At 40.9% G+C, this 22,908-nt stretch overlaps 1 protein-coding gene across 26 annotated transcripts in view; it reads left to right on the top strand.

Moving 5' to 3' along the window:
* The window catches only part of SVIL (supervillin), a 142,900-nt gene that overhangs the window by 38,858 nt on the left and 81,134 nt on the right, over positions 1-22,908 (top strand). Inside the window, exon 1 of one of the 26 annotated variants that reach the window (XM_076331799.1) lies at positions 505-582. The exons of the other annotated variants lie outside the window; for them this stretch is intronic. The gene's annotated coding sequence lies outside the window, so the exon portion shown is untranslated. Of the gene's footprint in view, positions 1-504; positions 583-22,908 lie in introns of those variants that run through there. 26 annotated transcript variants of the gene reach the window in all.

Here is a 22,908-nt window from a genome sequence, read left to right on the forward strand (position 1 = left end):
GGTTGGTCCTATGTGAAGTTGCCACACTGCATTTGGCTTAGTCCTCCGAGGTTGGAGAGCCTATAGCTTTTTATGTGGATAAATCCAGTGATGGATGGAAATACTAAAGGCAGATCAAGGAATAACATTGTTGAGGACTTCGTATGGCAGCGAACTCTTAAAAGGAGATTTTCACTAATAAATTTTTTGCTCTAATGTTTGGAATCAGTACTTGGATATAGCTCCTGCATATTTACTGCATTTGGTGAACGCATGCTTTTAGGAAAGCGCTGTTCTAAATTTATCTGACTTATCTGAATCATCTTGACTGCACATGTACTTGCCAGCCTTGCATGTTGATATTTGGTAACTTTTGTGAAGTCAGTTTTCTGTTTTCTTAGCGTTAGGCCCTTTGGAAAGGAATCTTAGCTGAAGTGAGAAACTTCTCTAAAACAAGAATTATGAAATTCCTGCCTGAAAAGAGCTTCAGGCGTTATCAGTAACTATTTTGAGAAGACTTTGACCCCTTCTACTGCATCTGTACCTTCTTTCTTTCCTCCCTTGTGTAAAGGCAGACAAGTGGATTTTTTACTGCATTCTGAAGTAAGTAGCACCTCATTTGGAGACCTTGCACGCAGTCGCTTGAGCCAGTTGTTTGAGAATATTTGCGGCTTTGTCAGGTTGAAATGTGAGTGGGTTTATTCCAGCCTGTGCATGCCAGTCATTCAGCCTTCCTTAAGGCATTTTGTGTTTTTATTCTCGTGGTTTTGCTTAGAGGATGAGTTCATTCTGCTATGAATGGAAAGTCCTGTCGCTGGTTGGTTTGTGTGTGAGGTGTCTCTCTTTTCTTTTTCTGTTTTTAATACGTTAACCTTAGCCACAGTACTACAAGCAGCTATTAAGAATACTTCTATAAAACCAAAATTTTTCAGTAGTAATTTTCTCTTGTGTTCAAGAAGTTCTGTAAACACATGTGAATACTGTTGCATTGGATAACTGTGTTATATTTTGAGACTTGGGAGTGTTGGGAGTGTTCTGAAGAAAGCTTCCTCCAACTTCCCATTCTCTTAGTTTTAAACATTACCAGGACACCACAGGTGAAAGTTACTGGCACTGTTTTACCTTCCTCTCCTGCAGCAGTATCAGCTGTTAAAGGCGGGGAGCATAAGGGGCAGGGGGTTGGGAAGAGGAGTTCCTTGCTTCAAGGATGTTTCAGATGTTGTATTTTCATTTCCAGAAACACAAGAATAGTGTCCTTGCCAAGGAAATAAATTTTCTGGTTTTTAGTTTCTCTTTCGGGAACTAGCAATTTAAGGCCATCTTCCATTTTCTTTGGATTACAAATCTGTATTTCTCTGTCAAATGGATCTAGAATTTTTATTCTGAATTATATAAACCTGTGTTTTAGCCTAGAGAATACCAGAAGACATGTCTGGAGAGTTACTGTTTAAAAACTACTTTATCAGTTTAGGGGTAGGAATATTTTATTGGAATAAAACCCCCCATATATTTAATTTTTCTCACACAGACCTTGTTAGATATACATTTAAATACACACCTCTATCTGCATATTTTATAGGAGATTGAATCCTTCTACCTGCAGAGGCAGTGAGGGTTAGGAAGAAACTGCCCGAGCAATATCCTCCTTCAGATAGCCTGTTAATTTTTGTCTTGGATTAACAGATGTGTACTTAAGTTCGATACTTGACTTTAAAATCTTCTTGCGTTGCTTCCAGTAAAATTAGTCTTTTTAATAGGCATCATTTTTTATATGATCTAATTTTTTTCTTTGCTACTTGCATTTTAAAAAGCAAGTTGACGTAAATCGCTCCACCATTTTAACACGCCTGTGTTGTGCTTTCAAACACTATAGTCTTAGTACATGTGTTTATGCAAAACATTACTAAGAATATGTAGAGTTTGTGGGTTTGGTTTTTTTAAATGCAACATTGTCATTTTCCTTGCTTAGAACATGTTCACAAGATTGGCTCTTGTCTATGAAGCCTTTCATATAATGAACATTGGTGAAAATTGCACAAGCTTATTTAGTTTAAATTGCAATTGTCTGAGTTCATGTTTGTTCCCCAATGTGTTGGCTGTTGTGCATGGCAATTTCACTACAATTTCAAAGAAGCAAAATCTCTGGAATAGTTTGCGGTAACAGGTGGCTGAGGTTATTCACTTTGCAGAGGCATTGCAGTTCGCAGTGTGTTTTCTTGCTGAATGCGTAGGCTTCTGTTTCTCCATGGAGAAGCCTCCATTTGGCATAATGGGGGGGAATAGTGAGCTCTCAAAGGAAGCAGTGTGCACAATGGGCTCACCTTATTAATTCGCTGGTTTTGCTACTTTCCCAACTAGGCACTTTAGAGTTAACAGACACATTGGAAGGTCGTGATTTTTAATGAGCAAAACATATCCTAGTTGGAATCTGCCTTAAGCAGATAAGAATGCGTTGGGTAACTGGTGATAAAAATGCTTCTGATGTCACTTACTCACATGGTGGTGTGTTGAAGGGAGTCTTTCAGTAGAGAGGGTACAGCAATTATGCATTAGGTCTTTGCTGATTTATTTGGATTTAGTTGATGGGTCTGTCTTTGCTCTAATGATGCCAGTTTTCAGAGTTTAAAAAAAAAAAATCTGTAAAGTCAGATTTCAAAGACGCAGATTAAGATAATTCAGATTTCCAGGCAAGTCTCTCTTCAGATATACAAAAAAGCATCATGATGAACTTGGACATGAAGCATCATGTGGTGTAATTACTAAGGCCAGATAGGTTTCTAAAACAACTTAAGGCTCCATCAGACCGTTACACAGGAAGTGTGTAATTTCCCCACAGAACTGAGCCATTTGAAGCTGAAAGCTGCCATGCTGTTACTAGTGGTCTGTTACAAAGGAACTGGATTCAGGTGTTAGTCGAGAGATTGCATGCCAAAGTACTGTGAGAAGTTAATAATACTTCCGTGGAGTTAATGACTGCCAAATGTGCTCCTCATGGTTTATACCTGTAAAACTCTTGGCAGACAGCAAAGACCTGCAGGATTTAATTCTTGCTCTGTCATATCAGCCTTAGATTTAGACAAAATTACTGTCTATTCCCTAAAATAAAACAAAGCTAGCACTGTCTCCTATTAGCTCGCTGCAGAAGGAGGGAGGAGTGTGGATTAATGTTTCAAAACAGTTGCACCAAATGATCTAGGGAATATGCAAGTCGTATGTGCTTCACATGTGACTTTTTCAATCTTGCCCTTTCTGACAAGAAGCCCAGTTAAGCCTCAGAGACAGCTAGAATAACTCTTTTTAACTCTTAGAAAATAATTGCCCCAACTGTTTATATTAGAGTGAAAAATGGACAGTATTTCAATGTTGTTTTCCATTAAATGCCACCTGGCCCCAAAAACAAGGTGAGATCCTACTGGAAGCAACGTTTCAGGCAGCTGTTGGCACTCCAGTGGTGACTAGGGGTTGGTAATGCTAACCCTGTAGCCACAAGTTAGGTCTGGGAGTTGAGAGACCTGGGTTCACTTGGCTTTGGTGTCAGTCATCATAACACCTGCCTGCCTTCAATTTCCAATTAAAAAAACTTGCCTGATTTGTTAACACAGGCAACTGGAGCTGAAGAACTGAGGCAGCATTGGATTTCACTTTTTCTTCCTTTTCATTGTGAAGACAAGTAGCTATTTTTTGCAGTGAGTAAAGCTAACCTTGAATGATATATTTCTTATTGTAGTCAAGCCATCCAGAGCATATAACTCATTTGAAGGAAACAGACTCAAGGATTCAATGTTGGTAATTCGAAGCAACATGATAAACTGTTGAAGTTGAGGGAAATGAAGCTTACTGCATGCCTTAAAAACCCTAACTAGAGTTAGTTTATACTAAAACTACTTCAAACAAAAAACATATGCCAACTCCCTGAGTTGCACTCAGTGAAACCTATGTGAATTGTACAAGCTGACTTTGAAAACATAGCACAATCCCCATCCTTTCATTCTGATCAGATAGTAAGAGTCGTCTTTGCAAGCAAGGAATCTTTGCGTTCGTAGCTGGAGGTTTTGTTTCAGAATGGGAAACTTAATTTTATAACTGTAAAATGAACTCAGGTCTTTAAAGGCTGCATTACAGTTACAGGTTTAAATACCAAATTCTCAGGTTGAGGTTCCTCATGTTTTCTTATTCCATTTCTTATTAAATTATCAGTGGGGAAACTTTAGTAGAAAAAAACCTATACCTTATAAAATAGCACAGAATACATTTTGGTTATAGACCTCTACATATTAAAATATTCTGATTATCAGTACACAGATATCTAAAGGTATGCTACAAATTAATTGTGGCAGATGCAATTTTGATATTGCCAAAATGCATTTGTCAGTTTATATGTGCAAATATTGGAGTTATGGATGTTTTAACAATTGCTTTGTTAGTATTTGGGGCGGGGTGAGTCCTGCCACTCAGCCGTTTGAAACTGAACTGAGCAATTAACATAAAAATGTTCCTGTACCTCTGCAAAAAATCAAGAACATTGCACTTTCAGTCAACCTTAACCAACTGTACTGAGAATGAACAAAACCATTAGAAGGTTTTTTTGGTCAGTTCTGCTTAAATAGCAATCATCTAGAATTGTGTTTCAAGTGGTTACAGTTACTTTGTACCTGAAACACTAGTGAATCTGAACACTTCTGGAAGAAATGTATTCTGTTTGTAAAAATTGTTTGTATTTGGTGTGTGGACAACTTTGGTATTTTTCTCCTTGTTGAAATTTCTAGAAAGGATAAGGGTCTTTTGGCTTATTCAGACCGAGAAAGACTAACTGAACTAACCATTGGCATGTAGGAATCTACACCAAGTCTTCATCTAGCTACTGATTGCCATGTGTATTTGAAGAGTGACCTGTCCAGCCAGAGAACTCATAGAGATGGAAATGTAGAAAGCTTGGTTACTTGGAAAGAGTAGCAAAGAATTGGTTGTCTTGAAGTATCTTAGAGCTCAAAAGAAGAGATTTGATGATCACATGGTCACATGTAGCATATTGTGCCAGATAAGAGAGAGAAGTTTTCAGCTTAGAGGAACTCTGGTAACTTGGAGCTTTTTTAACTTCACAACTCTCATAAATGCAAATGGTTGGCATTTCTCTTCTGACCAGAGGCTGGAAGCCTTTGCTGATCAGTCATTAGATGAAGTCACAACCCTTTATGTGTAAGCTTTCTGTTTAGGTGGGCTCAGGAAAAATGATCCATCCTGGCACTTACTCAGAGCCATAAAGGCCTAGTTTTTCCAGTGTTAATCATGTTTCTGGCTATTTGGATGATGTATATTTGCTGGCTGTAAGGATTCATAATGGTTGAGTCAAAGGAGAAAACATAGCATCAACACACTTCAGTCCAACATTTTGTTCTCTGAGCTAGTAATGTGTGTCAGACATATTAACTAGGAGGATTTATAGCAATTACTAATTGCAGAAAAACTAACATCATCGATAAGACTGTGTTCTTCATAGCTGCCCTGCTTTAAACAAGGGAGGTCAAGAGCAGCCTTGCTGTTCACTTGCTTGTAGGCTGATGTTTAGGGCTGTCTTGAAATGGGTTCAGGGTTCAGGCTGGTGAGTTTCAAATTTAGGTCTCCCCATTTCTTTTGGAAATACCTAGGCAATTCGGACACCATTTAATGAGGCCAGTCACATTCTTTCCTACTACTGTCAGGAATGATGCTTGTTGTCCACCTATGTTAGACACTCAAGCACACCTGCTGGATCATGTTCCTGCAAATGTTTAAGGCTAGGGATACCAAGTTCTTCTGACTGCTTTAGGCAGCTGATGGTTTGGATCGGCAGATGGGAATAATGGAAGTGGCAACCTTGCTTTAAAATACCAGTTTAGAAATCCCTCCTACTCGCCCCCCCTTCCCAGTTTGCTCCTGAACCACTCTCTCCATGTGCATCAGTTGGCTACATGGCTGCACAGATCGGGGAACTGCTCTGTCGGAGAACTTTTTTTCCCTTTCTCTCTAGCCCCATGAGTTCCCCAGTCCTGCTCACCATGGCTATGCCAGTGCAGGTGCTGCTTCAGTGGGGGTGGGAGGAGTCAGGGTTAGAAAAGACCTGCTCAGTGTGGGAGTGAGAATGAAGGACAGATGAGTAGGGAACACTGTGTTGGCTCTGGTTAGATGGCAGGAGAAGGGACAAAAACTGTGGGCTCTATGAGCTGTGAGGTACCTCAGTGGTTTGCATTGTTTTCACCACATCAGGTGGAATGTCAGTATCTAAATGTTTGCAACTTGAGGTCTATCGTACTGTGTTCACGATAGCCTCAGTTTGCTTGATTTAGAGACTTAAACAGACCATGGTAAGGCAGGTAGGACAACGTGTTGTGTGAGTGTTGTGCTAATATTCTTATGCCAAAGAGCACTTCTTATTTTAAGACACCATATTGATGCTTGGACCAAGCCTACTGCTGTTTCTTCTAGCCCAGTGTTGAAATTGCCCAGTTGTCTACTTGCCTTTGTGCCATGCTTCTGAAAGAGCATCATGGGGACTTAAGTCTGAACAGTCTTCTACTTAAAATTAGTTAGTTCTGCACCTCTCATTTGAGATTTAAGTAAACTTTTGTCTTGAATTATGAAGGCTTATATACTGCCTGTGCTGGGTTGTTTGGACTTAAGTAAAAATAGGTGTAAGTAAAGCTAGGGTATAATTCTGAAGTGCAGCTGCGAAAGACTTATGTTTGATACCACAGAAACTTTGCAGCTTGATTGAAGCCAGCACAGAAGTAGCTAGTTTCTGGTGAAACATTAAATGGATGAGTATTTCTGAATTAAACCTGGGGCCAGTAATTGAGTAGACTTTTACGAGTGACTTGCAATGGCCTGTGATGATGCAAGACTGAATGCAGACAAAGAAATGTCATGACAACACAACTCTGTGGAAGTTAATTGTCAGGGAAAAAAGTGACTCCACACACATTCCTCTCAGTAAACACTTAAGATAAATGAAGAACTATCCGGCTTAGTTGCCCTGGCTTGTCTTCCTGGCATCGCAAGTAGCCTTCCACAGCAGGTCACTTGCTCCCTATGCAAGACTTTGGAGAGAGACACAGAGAGAGGAGAGAAAGCAGGAGCTGAGAGAGATCAAGGATTAGGGACCAGGCTTTGAGACTGAAACCTAGAGCTGGTTTCAAGGAGAACCAAGGGAAGTACTTAGAGAAGAGGAGCTCTCTCATGCTTTTGTTTTTACTGTCTTGATTGGATAAATGGGCTAGTTTAAACAGGATCTTCGGGTCACCTCTCTGCTGGGAACAGATGGGGTTGATATGCTGGGATAATAGTCTAAGATTTAATCTGAGTATTGCATCATGGGATTACACCCTAGGAGGTGTAAATGACTCATTCTCAATCTGACTTCACTTACATGTCATGTACCCTGACAGTGCCTTGTTTGGCACCTTGGGATGTTTTACTTCTTGTTCGTATCTTTGATTCAGTGGCTGTGAAATGCAACCTGCTGCTTGACTTCAGAGTCTAACAAATGGTTTGAGTTGAAATGAACTCCGGATTGATTAACACTTATGAATTGCTTCTCTCTTGTGACATGTGACAATTAGTTGAATTACCAGGTACTTTTCTGGTATTTGCGTTGCTTCCACAAACCTGGATTTTTGTGCTGAACGCTATTTCCTTATTAGCAGGGGAGCAAAACTTAAGCGTGGCCCTTGCATATTCTGAGACTGGCGGGCTGAAACCTAACCATGAAAACTGATGGAGCTGAGATGCGCCCTTCTGCCTGCAAAGGGATGCTTTACTGCAGCTCCTGCTGGGCAGACATGTGTGAATCTTCCTGACAGAGGAGTAATTCTGTCAGTTCACTGGGGGTTAAGTGTATTCAGTAGAGTACAGTAAAAAACAATGTAGTTGGTGGTACTGTTCCCATGGCCATCAAGCTGTACTTGCTGTGGGTGGTCTAGCAAGGCAGACAAGCTCTAAACGTTCAGAAATACTTACATAATTCAGGACCCTGACCCTGGCCAACATGGCTGTATATCCTACGAGAGTATCGGGTGCCAAAAAAAATTGGGCATTCAGCTTTACCCAGCCTATCGTGTTTTTCCTTGTAGCTAAAAGTCCTTCCTACAACCAACTGCCAAGTGTTATAGCTGTTTAGCTTTAAGGGTTGACAGCTACCCAAATCTGGTTTTATTGCAGGCTAGAGATTTAGCTTGCAAGTCACTAAAAATAAATAAATAAAGGGACACACACACACACACACACACACACACACACACACACACACGGAGAGGAGGGAGTTTTGCAGGGCAGACTTAGGGTTGGTTTTTTTTTTTTCCCCCCTCTTTTTGGAGCTCTTAAAAAAGCAAAAATCTAGCTTTTAGCTCAGGGGTTCTTGAAGTAAATTATTTTAACCTTCTGTTGTTGTTTAAAATAATAATAATAACAAAAACCCCATTCTGCTTCTAAAGGAGATCTCTTATAAGTGAAAGGTCCCCCTTCCCCCTCCACCACAAAGGATCTATCCCTGTTAGGGCAAACAGGCAGCTTGTGACTTTGACAATAGGTCTTTGTGTTCTGAAGACATAGCATAAATTATTCCCTCCCCTCCCCAAAGAAGTCTGGGAAAGAAAAAAACAAGACCAAATAGCCTGGTTTCTCCACAGAAGCAAACCAGAAATACTGTAATTTAACCACAATGATGCTGTGCCTGCCATACCCTGATCAGTGTCAAGGACTGCCTGTAGTACAAAAGCTTTTCACCAGGTTTTGGTAAGAATTTACAATTCTATTCCCAAACACACTCTCTGGCCAAAGCTGTGGCCTGGGAGCTAGAGGAAGCATCAAGTGAAAAATTGCAAGTGATGATGTTCTGTAAAGCCATTTTATTTACGGTACTTCAGACTTTCTGGACTGTCCAATAGGACATTGTATCAGTCACAATTTTAGCCTTTCCCTTTTTAAAACGGGATCATGATTACATCCTTCAGGACTTCTGACCTTTCTTCTTCACTGTCTGAATTGCTGGTCTCTAATTTCCCCTCCCTTTCCCTTCAAGGATTATACCCTTTTTTATTACTTAAGTTATTCTTTATCTGCATTTCTCTCCCCCTTTTCCCCTGCTAACTTTGAGTAGTCTACAGGCTCCATTTAGAGGCAGCTTTAAATATTGCATTTGCCACATGGTACTGCTGGAAATGACTCTTCCAAATTGAGAGGTTTTCATTGCTTTGTAAATATTTGGAGCAGAAACAGAAAGCAGAAACTTTGATCTGTCATAAAGAGGCATTCAAACCTCTTACCATGTTTGTTCTGAAGTGGTGGTGGAGAGGGGAAAATCACATAATTGCATCAATTGTTCTAAGGTAAGGTTTGACGATACCTTCAGAAATATCTGGGACCAGTACTGTTTAATATCATCATCAGTGACATAGACCGTGGGATCGAGTGCACCCTCAGCAAGTTTGCAGATGACACCAAGCTGAGTGGTGTGGTCAACACGCCAGAGGGACGGGATGCCATCCAGAGGGACCTGGATAAGCTGGAGAAGTGGGCCCATGTGAACCTCATGAGGTTCAACAAGGCCAAGTGCAAGGTCCTGCACCTGGGTCGGGGCAACCCCCAGTATCAATACAGGCTGGGGGATGAAGGGATTGAGAGCAGCCCTGCCGAGAAGGACTTTTGAGGGTACTGGTGGTGAAAAGCTGGACATGAGCCGACAATGTGCGCTCGCAGCCCAGAAGGCCAATCGTATCCTGGGCCACATCAAAAGAAGCGTGGCCAGCAGGTGGAGGGAAGGGATTCTGCCCCTCTACTCTGCTCTGGTGAGACCCCACCTGGAGTACTGTGTCCAGCTCTGGAGCCCTCAGCATAAGAAAGACACGGACCTGTTGGAGCGGGTCCAGAGGAGGGCCACAAAAATGATCAGGGGGATGGAACACCTCTCCTATGAGGAAAGGCTGAGAGAGTTGGGGTTGTTCAGCCTAGAGAAGAGAAGGCTTCGGGGAGACCTTATTGCAGCCTATCAGTACTTAAAGGGGGCTTATAAGAAAGATGGTGGCAAACTTTTTAGCAGGGCCTGTTGCGACAGGACAAGGGGGAATGGTTTTAAACTAAAGGGGGGTAGATTTAGACTAGATATAAGGAAGAAATTTTTTACGCTGAGGGTGGTGAAACACTGGAGCAGGTTGCCCAGAGAAGTGGTGGATGCCCCATCCCTAGAAACATTCAAGGTCAGGCTGGATGGGGCTCTGAGCAACCTGATCTAGTTGAAGATGTCCCTGCTCGTTGCAGGAGGGTTGGACTAGATGGCCTTTAGAGGTCCCTTCCAACCCAAACTATTCTATGATTCTATGATCTGTTTAAATTCGTTTTGTTAGGAAATGGCAAAAGTAGTTCTGAGCTTTCTTGAGCTGCCTCTCTGCTGACAAAGGAGAAGCATAGCCAAGGAATAGATGAGAGGAATGACAAATACTATTTGGCTTTCTAGTTTTGCTTTCCAGTTTGCATGAATGTTAGGAGGAAGCTTCTAAATAACTGACTAAAAATACACCTGGCTTAGTACATTTAACGTAGCCTTAAATTTTACATGCTTTACAAACCGTGCACTTAACATTTGTTGCATGATCCAGGTTCATAAGGGCTTTCGATTTACCTGCACTATGAACTTTTAGTGAGCTCTCCTTTCAGAAATGGAGATGCTTTACGTCTGGGGATGGTTGGGTCACATGTGTGTGAAATACAGTAATGTCCAAGCCAGTGGTTTAAAACTGCAGCACTGTCACAGTTCTGAAAAAAATAAACAACTGTCAAACAAATTATACATTTTGGTACAGAAGAACTGTTTATGCCTCTTGGTAATGGAATAATGTGTCACAAACTTTATTTAGCTGTTGCAGTGTTTTGCAGTGCCAGTTTCATCTGACTTGTAGCACTTGCTGAAGCAAGCTGACTGCATGAAATAGTTGTCTGTACACATCTCATAAACCCCTTGTGGGTTTGGGCGACTGTTCTCTCACATAGCAGCTTTTGAAGGGCTGGTTGTCGTGTGCTTGGCTTTTAATTCCAGTGGCATATAGGAGGAGAGAAACAGGAGGAGATAAGGGAGAAACAGGTTTTATAGCCTAGAACCGATGAGGTCTGTGAAGAAGCATCACATCCAGCGGAGGGATTAATAGGCATCCTTAGCAGTAGCACTCGTATGTCTGCTGTGTCTATTAATCTTGTGAAATGACCTAGATGGTTGGACCAACTGCAGGCTCGATGCACTTTCTGACAGCATAAAACTGGCTTGTAATAAATATGCTAAGGAAGCAGCAGGAATAATGGAACCTATTTGGGAACTGACATGCCATTGGGTTTTCATAAATCCCTGGCAAATGAATATTCATAAACCAGGCTATTAAAATTTTAAGAGAACCTTGAGGGGGTGATGATGTCAGACTCCAGAGTTAATTATAGAGATGGTAAAATTCTTGGCTAACTAGGCTGAACATGCTCTCACAATAGTTTTTACACAATACAACAATCAGAGGGAGCCAGTGTTGGATGTAGATTCTGAATCTCTTAATATATTCCCTGAACTGAAAGTCTACCAGTGTAAAGAGGAAGTGTTTACTTCCAGCTACTGTGGAAATAAATGAGCTTCAAGTAGTTGAGTTGCTGATCATTTCTTTTGTGCTTATTTTTGTTACTGAATTGGTCACAATTTCTGGCTTGCTTGCTTGCCATAAAGTGCCCTGCTGGGCTGGGAAGCATGTGGTGGCTCTCTTGAAAACTGCCAGTTGTTAAACGCAATCTGTAGCGTTCACTAGACTCATTACTGGGGATACTAAGACTACAGTAACTTACTCAAGGTAGCTATCAGTTTTAAGGATTGTTGCTTTCTTTTAAGAGACTGTATTCCTCTCAAAAGAGTTATGAAAAACATCTGATTTCTGTTTTGTAGGATAGCAGTATTTTATAATGCTTTCAGAATTGGTGAGGGGTTGGAGAGAGCTACAGAGGTCGCAGTTCTAGTCCCACTGGGCGGAAACGAATTGAAAAATCTCTAACTTTTGGTGGTGGTCAGTGTACTTTTATTTTTCCTATTGCATTTTTTTCCACAGTATTGATTGAAACTTTGAAATAAATGCCAAAGCAAATCCTTCATATGTGTCATTGTAGTGGTATGATGGGCAAAAACTCTGAACAGGATTCTAGCTACCCTGGAATCGGGGTAAAGACCTAAATTTTAGGACCTTACCAAAATTAATGTTACTGTTCCACTTCAAATAATACATACTTCCTTTCTTAAATAGAAAGGGTGAAAAGGAAGAACACGTTACTGTGTTTCTTGAATCAAGATCCGTAACACAGGACCCTTTTAATAGTGCAGCCCATAGGAGGAAGAGGAACAAAATAATACTTGGAATTTCTTTTAAATGTGGTGTAAAGTTAAAATCTAAATCACACCAAACTAGTAATTTGTTTTGGTCAAGGAACTAGAACAGCTCATCACCCCCTTTCTTTTACCAGAGCAAGGAACAGTAAACACTGTAAACATAGATGAAGAAGTTCTTAAATCCCAGCAAAAGCCTGAAAACAACTGCGAATCTCAAAACATGCTAAATAGGATTCTGAAAGTTTGGGAGGATTTAGAAAATTGTTCCAACTTGTTTTGAAATTGAAATCTTTCTTTTTAAGACACAACTCTTCAGCAGTCATGAATCTAAACGAGAAGCTATATGGCCGTAAAAATGCAAAAAGTCTTAAATTTTGAAATATACTTTATCAGAAATAATGCTCCCAAGAGCTCTCACCAGCTGGGGGAGTGCAACAGGAAATCACTAATGTCTAGTGAGATGTGCTGCAATTTTGAGAGAAAGAAAATCAGTTAACCTCAGCTTTCAGCAGCCCTTGTTGTAGGGTAACTAAAGAGGCACTGTCTGCTTTTGGGTGTAAAACACAGGCTGCCTTTTTGACAGAGGCCTTCGGAGTCCTCTGAGAGGAAAACACCACTTTATCACTTACCTAATCTTGCAGTTTGCGTAATTAAGTAAGCATGAATTCTTCCACACTTATTGCTCAGTCTTGAGTCCTTTTACTACAAAGGGACTAGTGCCACAGAAACTGTCTTTCCCCCACCCGCCTCTTCCTGCTTTAAGCTTACCAAAGATGCTTTAACTGTGTGGCCTCTCTACATGAGATCAGGCAGGAAAAATAAATATATACATTTGCAAAATGTGTTTCGTGATGGAAAACAAAGTTCAAGACTGTTTTGGATGAGAGCCTTTTGAATGTAACTTGCAGGCAGACAAAGTTGTGTTGATTGAATCTGTGCAGGAGACAGCAAGGCTACTTGCCATGGAGGAAGAACTGAGCAGATGCCAAACCTTCATCACAAGTCTGTCCTCTGGGAAGAAAAGCCTTGTTTGTTTGAAATCCAGGCTTTTCCTTAGCAAATTAAGTTTTTTTTAGTAGGTATTTCCCCTTCTTTCTCCCATAACTGCCTCATTGTTATGTTGCTGTTGTACTTCGTTTTCTTGTCTGAATTGTTCAGACTTTCTAGACAGGGAACCTGCATTTTCATGCAGATGCAGACCATGTCTGGTTCAAGAGATTCTTTGGGTACTCTCCCAAGGTGAGCAGTATCCACAGGCCTAAGGACTGGTATAATCAAATCAACCATCCATCAAAGGATGGACGCAAATGGTTTCTGTCATCACAGCCAGGTGTTTCTGTGAACACTGTGGTCTCGAAAGGTTGAAAGTGAGAGACTGGCTTGGTGGTGATGGTCCACCCAGCACCAGTGCTAGGCATCTGCAACAAAGTGGACATTTTTTCCTCAGCTCGACAGCACTGAAGCCAGTGCTCCAGGAGGACTGTAGGGGATAATCCAAGCTAAAGATTGTGCAGAATGTGAACTTTAACTTCTGGAATAAAAGTTCTTTTTTTGAGGAAGATGAAGGTACCTTTAAGTAGATACCTCCTCTTTCTGTTTTGCTTTAATGCCTTTTTGTATAGTTCCTGTGTCTGACCTTGGCAATATCTGAGAGGAAGAAGATGGGGAAGAAAACCTGAATGGAACTTGATCAAGTCTTTTTTCCAAAAGAAAAAAAGGAGAATGAAAAATTGCTGAAGATAAGGTAACTTTCCTAGCTGAGAGCATTTCTTGGTGTGAGAGAAAGCAGGGTGTGGAGAAAGGAAATGCAAACAGATCCTGGTGTTTCACTTGAGGTCAGGTTGTAACTTAAAATTCCTGGGGTCTCCTCTTCTCACTTGGTCTCCTCTACCGCTAATGTTCCTGAGACTTCTGGGAGATAGGCTGGCCTCAAGTGTTAGTTCCGTTTATTTTTGTCAAAGTGGGCTGGTCAGCAGCTGTGTAAAAATAGTGTCTCCTCCCTGTCTGTGGGAAGAAGGGGATGTGGTCTCAAGGAGCCATCTTGCAGGTATTGCAGTGAACAGACGAGCACTAACGCCAATGTGTGAGCTGCATCTTATTCCTGCATTTTGGTATATTGATGGTGCCCAATGTCAAGCTTTATGTCCAGTCACTTGTCAGCACTTCAGTTAGCTCCCTGTCCTCATCTCATTCATAACCAGTGCTGCCTGTGCGTTTCATATGACTGTGCCCTCTTATCTGGAGCCAGTCCTTGCTCTCACGAGCAAATACGCTGCAATCCTGAAGATAGCACTGTGATACAGGCAGTAAGTGTCCTAAAAAGTATAGTTGTGTGCAGGATTTATATGGAGCTCTGGTCTCTGCCTAAAAGCAGATACTAGAATTCTCTTCTTCCCTTTCATGATTAATAAGCAATTACAAAGGTGGGGGGTTTTGTTTGTTGGCTTTTTCAGACCGTAAACTCCGCATTTGTTTTTTGTACAGGGACAGTTAGAGGAGCATATGGCTGTATTGATTGTGCAGAGCTGCCAGTCATTTTGCCAAGTTGTTGTTAGTTTGCATGTGGCCATGCAGCATTTATGAAAAAGCCCTGCCCTACCCGCTCCTGCATTGTTTCCAAATAAAGGCATGTCTGAAAGGGGAGTTAAGCCTCCAACTGCTGGACCTTTAAAAAAAAAAAAAAAAAAAAAAAAAAAAAAGACCTTTTATCCATGGATTGAAAAGAGGTGATTTATCTGCAACACACCGCTCCTTACCCACCCACCCCCTTCCCTTTCTTAAATTAAGTGAAAAAGTTGCTTTTAAATTTAAATCATGCAAACTGGTTGTTATACACTCATGCTCTGTAGCAGACAGTTTAGGAACCTAACCATCAGCCCTGGAGTCACCTCAAACTTATTAAAATGTCCAATCGATATATATTTTTTACACTTAGAGGAGTTTAAACAGAAAATGCTCATGTTCCTGGAAGGTATTTAATAAGTGAGTCTTTCCTTGCATATAAACTCTCATCTGTGTGATGAGTGGAGAAGCTGAACGGCTACCTTTTATAATGCAAGGTAGTAGTTTGAGTGACTTTGGTTTTTATTATTTCTTAAGTAAGAAGTACTATTTATCAGGGTTTAATACAAGTTTGAAGCGACATGATGGTGTTTTGCTTTATGATCTAAGGACATAGCTAACATGAGGTTGTTTGGAAGAGGTAATTTATTAGACCAGCTGGTATGGGGGGAAAAAATGAGACAAGCTTGCAGGCACACCAGCACTTCATCAGGTCTGAAATAGAAGCAGCAGGCTTCAAGGTTAAACAGAAGTTACAAAAAACTACTCAGTTTAATCAGACATGCGTTGAACTGTCAAAGAAGAGCTTGCTGGTATGATATTCCTTCAGTGGAGAGGGGAGGGTGAGAAGATAATTGTTTTACTGGAGAAAGAAATAAGGAGATTACAGCCTGTTAAACAGGGGGAGGCTATAAAACCAGTACCTGGTGGACCTGTGACTGTTGTGGGTATCTAGGGGAATTAGGAGATTTTAGTTCTTTGTCTTCTATTTGGAAGGCTTTATTTTTGTAGGGTTTTTTGAGAATCCAGATTGCAGGATCAGTCATTTGTAGACAAATAGAGTTGGGTTTATCTAAAGGAACTTCATCAGGCAAATCTAGTTTCAGGCATTCTTTGTCAACTGGTTTCCACTCTTAGCCTACACTGCTAACTTAAGAAGTTGCCTAGTAGTCAGTTCGTAGTTGTAAAGATAATGGCAGAAAGGAAAAAAAAAAAACCCTCTGTTGTTTATTCTTTTTTTTAAAAAAGCATGAAGTATTTACTTCCAAAATCAGATCAAATCTATTCTAACAAGAAGCCCTGAATGCTAGTGGGTTTTTTAATCTATTATTTTCCTCAAGCAGAAACAAAATTCAGAGTTGAAATATTAAAAAAACAATTTCAAGGCTTTGCAGAAAGACAGATGCTTTACTTGTGCTGCTAACAGAGTTGGCAGTGTGCTGTTTTTAAGCTTTGAATTAGGATGTTTTATCAACGTGGTTTCAATACACATCTGAAGATGCACTGTCAATGCATATTGGACTATACGCTGTGGAGAGCAGAGGAAAACTATTCAGTGCTCTCTTTCTAAAGCTTTTCATTATTTTTCTATAGTGCTGTATCCTAAAGTGATTAATATAGTTAAAGCAATGTCAGATTAAACATGTTAAAGTAGAAGTCATTATCTTCTAACTTGCTCATCTGACTTCTTGGTTCTTCTTAATGGGCTGTCTGTACAAATGCCCTCTTAAGTTAACCTCTGTATATATTAGCAGTTGCTTTTAAAGTTATGGTATCTGGCTTTATCATGCAAAACTGACTTTCAATATCAATTATAATGCTCAAGATGATTGATGCTGTTTGAGTGATGTCAGGAGTCCCGGGAACCAGCCTGTTCTTTTTTTCTGAGTCCCACTGCTGTATGTTATGAGGGCAGAGCTGTTTACTCAGCTGTGTCCTGTTAGTACCGCAGGGGCTGGATAGGTAACCCTTGCATTTAACCCAAGTTCTGGGTAGGTGGAGGAGGTCAGAAAAGCTGAATCTAATTTAGATAAATTACTTACCAGGAAAGGGGTGTAGCTCTGCTAGCATTTGTCTTTCTCTGCCAGAAGACAGCTTCCTCCAACCTGCTGAACCAACAATTTGAAAAAAGTTGTCATGTATTGGGAGCAGTTTAACAGCAAGTAGGATATATTGAGGGAGAGACTGCAGCATCTTCTATGATCCTTGATGATGTAGGATATGGTATATCTGTGTCTTGGCTTCCTTGAAGGCAGTTTTACAGAAACTTTCAAAGATTAAGGTATGTCACATGGCTAGCATTGGAGCCAAGGTTTTTGTGTTTTGGTCTCAAATTTTGTCAAGAAATTACCTGTGACTAGTTGTGAATGCCCTCCACCACTACCACTTTAGTAGTAGTGCCACTGTTTTAGTAACGTGTCCTATGGGTCTTGGGAGACTTCCTGAAAACCTAAGCTGGACACCAAGTCCCCCTAAGACTCGTCTTGAGGCATTAGATGGCTTGAGTATGGCCTCTGTGTAGCAAGTTCACAGGGAACCTAATATTAGAAGGTAAAACTAATATATTGTTTTAATATTTGACCAAAAAAGAGTAGCAGCATTAGGCATTCAAATAATTTCTGATGTGGAACAAGTTACAGAAAAACTGTAATCTAACTGGAGCTTAATGGATGCGGTAGCTCAGTTCTAACAGATACGGGCTTTGTTTGTATGTTAGCTGCGCATTGTATAAGTAGCTTTTTTTTATGGCAAAGGTAGCCAGCATGCTTTATAAAGTTGGAATAAGAGTATTTGTAGGACCCCATCCTGATGCATTAATGCTACCAGTACTTGGCAAGAGAGAGAATAAACTGGCAAAACACTTGATGGGATTAAAAATGGGGAGGGGAAAAAAGGTATTTGTAGCAATTCCAGTAGAAGGAGATGGGTATACTATATATTATTCTGACGTAATGGGACCCAAAATCTGTTCTGAGTTCTTCTTACCATCTTATTTGCCAAACCCTATCTCTTAGTAAGGGTAACTGAACAGAGTCAAGTCCTGCTGCAGTCTCTAAACTTTAAAACTGAAGTATCCTGTATGGAGCGCACACTTGTTTATTTAGGTAAGGAGATAGAATTAAAATGTAAGTTTTATTTTTCTGGTGGGGGATAAACTTATTACAGTATTTTAACAATGTGTTAAATGTTGTGTAAAAGGATGTTCCTTTTAAGATAGTTGCCACAAAGTAGTGAACATGGAACACCCTCGGTGGCATGCTTCACCCATTAGAAAAAAAGCACAACTAACAGTTTATCACTGACACAGAGAAACAACTGCTTGACTTTTTAAGTGAAACAAGGCAGTGGTCTACACTGATGTAGATTTCTAGCATTCCTGATGCTGATTCACCTTGGCATCCCTTAGTCTCCTCCTTTCTCTTCCCTGCCTTTCTACGTTTGGAAGTCATTTTTCAAGGTTACTTACCAAGCTGCCTGCCTTCTGCTTCTCTTTGCTTCCCAATTACAGGACAAAAAGATAGGATAGGTGAATAAGACTCTTTCAATCAAGAGTTGTGTGTTTATTCTAACAGAAAATTTTCTTACAGTCAATAGATGAAAAAAAGTCTTTAAAAAAAAATCCCAACCAACCAAACATTTTTCCTGTGAACTCTTTGTAAAATCCACTTTCTATGCAGATGGTTTTTACACACCCTCAGACCCTTGAAATATCAGAAACTGGATGCTCTCACACTGTTCCTCATAACGACTTGCAAGACATACAGATAATTCTTGGCAAACAAAAAGCTCCCCAAAAAGCAACTAGTTGAGAACTTACATATGCCAAACTGTTTAATAGAATACTTTCACACACACATACCCTTGAGGGAAGAAAGTGAGAATTTGACTATAAAAATGAAATTATGCTTTCCAAGTGAAATCCCTATATACTGTCCTCTCTAGGAGCAATCCTCTAGTTTTGTTCAGCCTTCATTAAATAGCATTCTAGTGCTCCGGATCTCTTTGGATAGGATTTTGTTATTTTACTGCATATTGTGAGCTAATGCAACTCCTGGCCTTACTCCAGCCTGTGCTGTCTTGACATCTAGACATTGGGTATAAGCTGCTGATTATGGTTTCAAACTTCCCAGGAAGCAAAAATAAAGAGCTGAATAAAATGCTGCAGCTTTTCACAGTGATCTCATGCATGGCCACATGCTGTCAGGATGTTTAAGTTTCTTGTACTGAATTTTAACGCAGGCATACTTTCCATGGGAGTTTAAAATACTGCTGTAGTTTGACTTAAAGCCATTGGCAAGCAATACACTTACAAGATAGTCTAAATGTCTTGAATTGTAGCCTTGACTGAGCTTTTTTCTGTTTACTTGACTATTTAAGAACTTGATTTTTTAGTCAAAGCAAGATATGTGTATGCTGAAGTGCAATACAAATTGTTAAATCATTTAGAGAAGCTGCTGGATTACCTAGCTCTTCTACTGCTTTATTTAATTCAGTTTTTCCATTAGCACTTGTAAAAATCAGGCCAGGTTTAGAAAGGCAGTGGGGAAAACAAGCGTCTTGCTTGGACTTCAGAATCCTTTGTTTGGAGTGTTGATACATAACTTAATAGTAAATGTGCTAGTAGTGCTGGTGTGCCAAAATAAAGTTCCCAAATGGCTCCCTGAAGCTCCCTGCTGTAGGAAGAAGGACTATTTTCATGCCATAAGAATACCTTTCTGCAGACTCTGTGAGCAGGGCACTGTGCTGACAATAAACTTGGTGCATTCAGTGAATTTCTTGTGTATCTGTCCTGTACATGCTCTGATAAGGTGCTGAAGCTCATGTACCACTGCAGTTTATTGCTTGGATCACAAACTGTGGGTCCAGCCTTAGTTGTGGCTGTGGGGCCTGTGAGGATGATGGGGCATTTTAACAATGAAGCTTCTCAGGGTCCATGCACCCCAAAATTTCCCAAGGCTTGCAACATCTCATTGCTCCTGAGAACTGCAAGGTCCTTGATTTGGAGAGAGTGTGGTGTGGGTGGTGAAGAGAAGTCTTGCTGCAGAACTTGCCTCGTTTCCCATACTGAGCTCTGTCTTCCTGCAGTCACTGAACACGTTGCTGCCTTGTCTGAGCTAGCTGAACATTTAGCTCAGCACTAGACTGCGCTCACATGTGACGGGCCCCTAGTGACTGAGGGTTTTGTAGCATCACCTGGCACGGGGCTGTGTCCCACTATGTCCTGCTGGCGAAGAAGCATTTCGATGTGATTTTGATGATAATGCACTATTCCTCAGCAGTGGTTTTGCCTCACTTTTAGACAAATACTACTGTAGGTATATTTTCAAAACTTGGGTTGTAAGGCCTGCAAGGACCTAGTCCAGCACCCTTTCTGTAACTGGTTGTTAGTGTATTACTATAATAACCAATGACATCAAGACATTTAGGGAGTCCTTCATTCTTTCCAACTGTAATTTGTTCAAGCTGCTTCTCTTCTCTCTTTCAAGGGATGTCTCTGCTTTTTCCATTACATGCGCTCAGTGCCTCTCTTCAAACAGTACAGCATTCTTTTGATGCTATCCATGGGACAAACAAGTTGACTGATGAAGGGAATCTACCTGCAAAAGAAAAGTGTCCAAGACTATCAGCATGCTTACACTATCACCTTCTGGTTGTTGGCCTGCGACATAGTGTGCTGCTGAAGTTAAGCTTTGCGTGCTCCACATTGGTTCAGCTCTCACAAATGCACATCCTTAGTTTCCTGTGTGCAGATCTCTCCTAGTAAAGGGGAGAGTAAGTATCAAGTCTGCTAGATTGGACAGCCCTTTACTGAAACCTCCTGGAGAAGGAAGACAAAACCCTGCTCAAGAAGGTGGCCTGGTTTGGGGAGGGGGTGGAGTGGAGTGGGTAGAGAGAGCCGCTGGGGTGGGACTGAGTCTCTAATGGGAGAGTCTGCAGTGGGAGCTGGAGAAGAGCCAGGGGAGAAGTGGAAGTAGATTTGGAAATGCTGAAGAATACAGGTGCGGTGGGATTACCCATAGGATGGAGTGCAGGAGGAAGGTGGAGGTATGCAGAAGGCAGCAGAAATAAAATCAGAGGGGAGGGATTGGCAAGGATGAGAGCTAGGAGACTAAAAGGAGTAGAGCTGGGAATGGCAGTTACAGTCTCAGGAAGATGCCCGAACTTTGGGGCAAGTACAGCTGAGCTCCTCCCATGTGGCAGTAAAAGCTGTGGTGTGGCAGAGCACTCCTTCCCAGCCATCACATAGGCATCAAAGTTTCACCAGCCTTGGGGGCTGTCCTCTGTATGTTCCAGAGGTGGTTCAGGGAGGCTAGACTATAACAAACCTCTCGGCTCCTCAAGCAACTGCTCTTGTTCTTTCATTTGTAGGCTGTTTTCTCTGCTCACTACATTTCATTTGAACAAAGTCACAATGTTTTGCTTTTGAGCTTGAACTGACCATCTGTACACCAGGGGAAGAACACCTCCCCGTTACCGCACTGAAACCCCGTCTGTCTTCCCAGTGAATGTGTGCCTGCAGCACATAATTGTTGATTACATGGTAGATGTGTCTCCTCTTGTGTGACTGAGGACTGGGGTGGCAGTTGACTCTTGTAAGGTCACTGGAGGAAGCGGCCTGTTTGGGGGAGTGTGTGCGGAAAAAATTCTTCAGCCTTGATTTAAAGTAGAGGTCTTATGTGAGCCATTACTCTGTTCTTTCAGCGTCACCTAGGATACGCATAGATTTTGCTGAAATTACTGTTCTACCCTGTTCTTGAAGAATTCAGTGAGAACTTTACTCTCTAGCTCTGCACCAGTCAGGTATAACCGAGTATGATAACTGTGCTTTGTCCTGAGCAACAAAAAAGCCATGCTTCTTTGTGAGGGTGCCTTCTCTACCATTTAGGTGTCCTTTTGCATTTAAGATATTTAGAATACAGATTAAAAAATGTTAATTCTTTTTTATTTTTTTTCCTACCTTTAGCACAGTGGAGGAGATACTGCTGTATTTCTAAACTGTCCCAAAAATTCCTTCCTGAAGCCTGACTTTTGGAATTCTTAATGTCTGTGAGCAAAGATGGAAAATGGGAGTGTTAGAATGGAGAAAAGTCAGCTGTTACTTTACCTCCCACTTAAAATTCAAACTGCAAAAGTGTAAAAGCATTTGAAAGCATTTGCTAGCATGCAGTTACCCAAACAGTCCTAAGTTAACTAGTGTCAAATAAGCAGTTACCTGTGAGGGTGTCACAGTGTTTTTCCTGGATGTGCCTGAGTTTATTGAGATTCTCCTTTTTAACCAAAAGGAGAGATGGTGTTCCCCTGGTTACTTTGAATTTGTCAGTATGTGTTCTGAGAGACTAGAAACGAATGGGTGAACCCATTTCCTCTAGCAAGTAGTGCAAACCCGATAGGTTTTCTCTCTTCCCAGCCTGGATGTCTGTGAAGTGTGACTGACTTCCATAGTTCAGGGCTATCCTGACTTCTTCCTAAAACTCTGTTAACAGGTCTAATGCACACGCACCAGTCTGTCTTATTCCTAGTGTGTTGTTTAGTTTCCTATAGCATTCATTATTGATATTAGGTAGTCATAAGAGCATACTGTGCTGCTGATCTAAGCAAATTGGACACAAAGTGAGTTAGCTTATTTTAGGACTACTTATGTGTAATCTTGCCTGACTGGCCCTTTTTTGAATGTTTGTGCCCCATTTCTTTGTATTAGTGAAGCATATATTGGGTGAGAATAGACTTTTAGCAGAAAATCAGCAGTTCTGAGCCAAGATCTGTGTGTGCATCTGGGCACAGCTTTAGCCTGAAATGATAAAGGCTAAGCTTACAAACTGTCAGCATGATTCCCAGCTGCATTTTTTAACATGCGCTATTTAAAGAGTGAGTTGGCCATATATGCTATCGCTTTTAATTATAATAGTGTGAACCCCGGGTTCATTGCAGGAACAGGACATAACTGTGACAGTTTGGTTTCTTTCAGTGGGGTGATAATCATGGTTTAGTTT

Source organism: Aptenodytes patagonicus, chromosome 2 (genome assembly GCF_965638725.1).
Source record: "Aptenodytes patagonicus chromosome 2, bAptPat1.pri.cur, whole genome shotgun sequence".
NCBI classification, from domain to species: domain Eukaryota; kingdom Metazoa; phylum Chordata; class Aves; order Sphenisciformes; family Spheniscidae; genus Aptenodytes; species Aptenodytes patagonicus.